Source organism: Nelumbo lutea, chromosome 1, assembly GCF_056320005.1.
Source record: "Nelumbo lutea isolate HS-2025 chromosome 1, American lotus-T2T, whole genome shotgun sequence".
Lineage (NCBI taxonomy): Eukaryota > Viridiplantae > Streptophyta > Magnoliopsida > Proteales > Nelumbonaceae > Nelumbo > Nelumbo lutea.
This window is the reverse complement of record NC_142684.1, coordinates 64,712,122-64,718,204: the sequence shown is the minus strand read 5'-3', so window position 1 is coordinate 64,718,204 and position 6,083 is coordinate 64,712,122. Positions and strand designations below refer to the sequence as shown.

The 6,083-nt window shown below is 34.4% G+C and overlaps 1 pseudogene; it reads right to left on the bottom strand.

The window, feature by feature from the left end:
• Positions 1-5,110: 5,110 nt before the first annotated feature.
• On the bottom strand, positions 5,111-5,861 carry LOC148874957 (protein RESPONSE TO ABA AND SALT 1-like; annotated as a pseudogene).
• Positions 5,862-6,083: the final 222 nt, after the last annotated feature.

Genomic DNA, 6,083 nt, shown 5'->3' with positions numbered 1-6,083 from the left:
AGGAGTTCACGTCCGCTGCACCCACGCCTACCAGTGAAATGCGAACACGTCAGCGTTTGATCAAAATTTTAGTTGATGTGATATGCATATGCAACAGATGTATCAGATGTGAATTCATCGTCCAGATAAGAATGATCAAACCACGTGGCAAATTGGTTTGGTCCTGAAAAACAGAATTGGCATGTACACCCTATAGAGCAAGGGCTCCCCACGGCACATCCCCTATTCTGTATTGCGATTTGGGAGCATGGTTTTCAAAATCGGACCGGACCGGACCTGATGTTCAGCCGGAAAAACTGGGAACCGATTGAATGGTTTCCCCAAAACTAGATTTTTTCCAAAAACCGTTGATTTTGGTCAGTAAACCGCTGACTTGGGTGGTTAACCGTTTGAATGGTTTTGACTTTTTTTTTTGTCAAAATAGGCCTATCATTCAGTTCTAACGGTCAAACCATTCAACCCAGGAACTGGACCCTGACCGATTCGTTCTCCAGGTCGATTTTAAAAACCTTACTTGGGAGCATCTCCCATTGACAATTAAGGGAGGTGTTTCCAATGCACGTTGATATAAGAGATCAAATCTGCCATCACATCCCTCACATGCACATCTCATCAACATTGGGAACATCTCCCAAAATTGCCATTAGATATTCCCAATACATGGTTGGGATATGTTGTGGGGTGTTAGTGGGGTGCATATGTGGGGCGCCTATGGAACGTGTTCTTTGGGGAACGGGATCTGCTCTTCACACATGAGTGCCTCACAGGCACATCCACCATGTATTGGGAACATCTTCTATGAATAATAACTTACAAATACGAAAAATGTTGATGTGCATGTGAGATCGGTGTAAGGTGCCCTGTGTGAGGAATAGATCCGGTCTTGCTCTTTGGGGAGACAGGGTCTACTTCCTCACAAATGGGTGCCTCAGTCACATCCACCATGCATTGAGAGCATCTCCCGTGAATAATAATTAATAAGTACGTAAAATGTTCCCAATATATAATAGGATGTGCATGTGAGGCACCTGTGAGGCGCCAAGTGTGAGGAGCAGATCCCATCTCCTCTTTGGGGGAACAGATGCAAACTCTTAAAAGCATGCCTCACATATGTATAGTGTGTGGCGTCAGATCTGCTCACAACAAAAATCTGTTCCAACATAATATTATCCACACATTGCAGACGTGTGGGTCCCGATCTCAATGTGAGATGTGCGGACACAAATTATGTTGGAAGTGTATTGGGACGGTTCCTATTCTGAGCAGATTCCATCCCTATATCATGATTCGTGAATATTTCCTTACCCTTTCCTTCAAAACAAACATAGCCTTATGAGTTCAATTTGGGTGGCCCAATGTTATCTTTGACTCACCCAAGTCACAATTTTACACAATTTGAGCTAAGATTTTTTTTTTCCTTCAGCTAGGCCTAAACTCAAAAGTTCAAAACTTTTTATGTTATTTTTAGGATGGACCCAAGCCTAAATCTTAGATAGTTCGAACTTGGCCCTGACCTAACCTTATTCCAACCCGAGCTTAGCTGACTATACACATACATGCATGCATATATAGATACATATTTGCATATATGTATCCTTAATGTTTATGTGAAATTTTAGTGTGGGTTGATTGACCAACCATGTCTAGTTTGGGCTTAAGCCCAACACAAGTGCATCAATTTTTAATGGGGTTGGGCCTGGGTTGGACAGATCAAGCTTGACTTCATCCTCAATTGAAGCTCAATTTTTAGGATTAGGCCTAGATTGAGCTGAAACCTAACCCAATCCACCCAACATATATAATTTATACCCATATTTTATTAGGGAGGGAAAAATATTTAATAGGAGGAAGGGAGATATTATGAACATCTATATATTAAAATTGGATGGTCCATGTCAGTATGTCTTTCCTTTGAGAGAAGTCATTTATTTATTTTCTTCATTTTTTGTATTTTTTCTTTTTTTTGTTTTAAAAATATAAAACAGTAATCATTGCTTATCTTGATTAGATTAATAAAGCTGCACACTATTAGGCTATGTTTGGCTTGAAGGAAAATGCAGGGGAATGAAGGGAAAGGTAGGGAAACCGTTACAAACCTTGTATAGGTTTCCTTGTCTTTCCCTTCCTTTCCCTACCTTTTCCTTCAAACCAAACATAGTCTTAGAGAGAGACCTTTGGGTTTTCCAATGCCTCTTATTTTAATGCATGTTACTATTACATTTAAGAGAGAGAGAGAGAGAGAGAAATAGTAGTAATAATATAAATAAAGGTTTTTAAAACCAAACTGGTCATAGGTTTGGTTCTTGGGTCAAACGATTTGACTGTTCAAACTGAATAGACGACCCATTTTGACAAAAAATGGCCAAAACTATTGGATGGTTCAAACGGCTTGACCACCTGGGTCAGCGGTTTGTTGACCAAATCAACGATTTTTTCTTTTTTTTCTTTTTTTGCGAAATAACGGTTCTGGGGTACAAAGTGGACCTAACTGGTTCTCGGTTTTTTCGGTTCGGTTCGATTTTGAAAACCATGATATAAATCAAATAATATAAATAGGTTGAGGTTAACAAAACTTAGTAAATATTAAAAAATGTGTTCCAATTCCATTTAAAATTTCAACTTAATAAACGCTAATACAAATAAGAAGTTTAAATATAAAAATATTAATTGATAGTTTTAATAATATTATTAGATAACTTATGAGTTGAGACTTTAATAAATGCTAATAAAAAATATTAACAAATAGTTTTAAAATACCAACAATTAATTAAAAATCCAAAAAATTTTGAGAAACCAAAAGATAATTAAAATACTAAAAATAATTAAAAATTATTGAAAATTAACAATATTTTATATTAATTAGGGTATTTACTGAAAATAATTAATAGTACTTTATTATTAAAAATAACAAAAATTATTAAAAAAATACCCAAGCCAGAAATTATTGAAAAATATTGAAAATTAGTTATACTTTTCATTAACTTTTGTATTTATTTAGTTATTTAATTTATTTTTACTGAAAGCAAATGCAAATTAATTTTATAGTGACTAATATGAAAAAATAAATTAATGATAAAAATACTAAAAATTATTGAAAAATACTCATATGCAAAAATTATTGAATAATAATGAAAAAACACCAAAAGTTAATTAAAAATCCAAAAATTCTAAAAGACCTAAATTTTAATTAAAATACTTAAACATAATTAAAAAATTAAATTAATTGTATCTTATTACAAAAACTAAATAATAATGAAAAAACAATGTATTTTAATTATTAATAGTAATATAATTAACAATAATTATTTTTAAACTATAATTAATAGTAATTATAATTTAAGCTATAAATAGTAGAAAATTACATTTAATTACCAAAAAATTAAATTTAATTAGTTTTAGCCAAGAAATTAACAATATTTCTGAAAATATTATAATTTCTAGAAACTATTGTATGTTAAATAAATATAGTAATTTATTAATTACAATATTTTAATAATTAATAATAAAAAGTAACAAACCGTTTATAACTTAACCTAACCCGATTAGATCTATAAATTTGTAAGCTCAAGCAGCTATTTTCTTTTGAATTAGGTCTAGCTGAGATATGCACTATAGCCACACATTAACAGGGATAGTCAAATCCAAAGTCTAATTGGGTATCAAACTTCTGGAGTCCAATGATGGCTTTAGCAAATAGGGCTTAAGCTAAACAGCCCCTAATAAGCTCAACTTGAAAGTTATATGCATATATGGTAAATATTATCATATAATATCTAAATAAAAAATTTTATATTAATATATATATATATATATAGAAATATTATATATTTTTTATACTAAACTAGAATTAAATAAAAAATTTAATTTGTAAAAAATCATAGTTTTATAATTAACGCGAACCTTTTTATCAACAGAAAATGTGCAAGCCTAAGCCCGAGCTCGTTCTGACCATCGGGCCTAGATCTTGAGCCCAAGCCCAGCCTTTATATAAAGCCCGAAGCTTAAGCCCGAGCCCGAAGCCCGATCTGTACACAAAATGTCTTATTTTTAGTATACTTTTATAAACTAATATTATATTAATTTAGTAATAATTTAATAAACTAATTTATATTTCCTAATAGTAAATTGATATTTATTAATAATTTAAGAAGCATATTATATTTATTATATATAACATAAATAATTTTTTTATATATGTAATAGTATTGGGTCAGGCTTATTTGAGAAAGCTTGAGCTCAAGCCCACAAGCCTCAAATTTTGTCTAAGCCTGAAAATAATGGGTCAAGTCGTGTCGGGCCGTCGGGCTACCTAGCCCATGAATACGTCTAATTGTATATATCAAAAATCATATGAAATAAAAATTTAAACATTTTTTTATTTTTTTTATATGGACCTCTCATAGCTTGGCCATGTTCGCAGCCTAGCTTGGCCCAACACGACTTGATTTACACATCTACATGAACCTGCCCAATATTAGGGATGGGGTAGGGAAATCTGAGGATTCTCCATCCTTGATGAGGAGTGGGGTGCCTTGGTCCTGAACTCGCTTGACATTGAGGAGTGGTTGCTCCGCCTGACATTGAGGATGGGGGCGGGGATGGGGTAGAGTGTCTTAACTATGGGGCAGGGACAAAGATGGGATGTCGTGCCCTGAATCCACCCTGTTGTCATTCCTATATAATTGTTAGTTATTAGTGAAATTAATAAAAATATTAGCTTTTGTAATTATTTTTATTTATTTAAAATTAATCAAAATTTCATTTAAAAATAATAAAAAATATTAAAAGTATTAATAAAAACTAAATTTATTAAAAAATATTTATTCATATTAAATTAACAATAATTATTTTCTATCAATTAACATTAAATGAAAATACAATTATTCAAATTTTAGATATTAACAATAACTTTGAATACTTTTAATTGGTTTCCTTTGTCATTCCCCAGTTAAAAAGCCATACTAACAGAGAAGCTGTTGGAGTTTTGCAAACTTCAGTAATAGTGCTCTTCATTTCCCTAAAAGAAGGGTTTTTGTCCCCTAATATCAATAAAAAAAAATTGAAAAAAATATCCAAGGCAAAAATAATGTTCACCTCATTCCTCGTTTGAACAGCGAACAACGGTGGCCTTCCCTATCTCTGATCTCCCCCACGTCTCTTCTTCTTCTTCTTCTTAGAGTAGAGCATAGTTTCCCTCTCCTCTCACTACAAACTATTCGTTCTATTTGACTCAACTCGTCGTAGACGGTAAGCCATCAAAAAGAAGAAGAAGAGAGAGAGAGAGAGGGTATTAGCGGTTTCTACTTACCCTCTCGCTCAGCGTCTCTTTGAAAACCCAACCTTCGAATACTGAGCTGAAGCTATTCTGCGACTACTGAAAAGCTCACAGTCTGAACAGGGCTTAGTATCTAAATCACATTAGTTGCACTGTTTGCTCATAGCATGTTTGCATTCCCCAGCAAAATCTCGAACTCAGTTATCATGCTTTCAAGCACAGAATTGACATTCCCCTCCTCCCCATTCACCACGCTCCCTCCCCGCCTCAGAAGTTCAAACAGGGGTGGCGCCACCACGCTCTCCTGTAGCCTCGCCAGTTCCTTGCCGCTCCTCCGCACTTGTCTCAGCCCTCAGCGTTTCCATCCTCTGCACTTGGTCCTGCGAAGGTCCCCAACGGAAGTGGCAACGAGCCGGAACACCAGTCCGGGTCTGAATCCGCCAATCCAGAACAAGGTCCACACTAAGGAGCTGAACCAGGGGGTGACAACACGAGGAACATGTCCCTGTGAGCCGCTTTGGATTTAGTGTGTTAGGACCCGCGCGATGAGATCTCGGAAGGAGGTGAATAAAATTTTTGCCCTCATTTAATATTTTTTAAAAAAGATAGCATATTCTAGAGATTATATTGAAAAAAATATTTTTATTGATATTAAGGGCCAAAAGTGACCGGAATCTTTGTCACACTAACTGCCATTCCTAATTCTCGAATACTTACACCATATAGATCAAATTCCTCTAGACATGGCAGTTGGAGATGCCAATCCTACTACCAATGTTTGAAACCACCAGAACCATAAGATATTCCA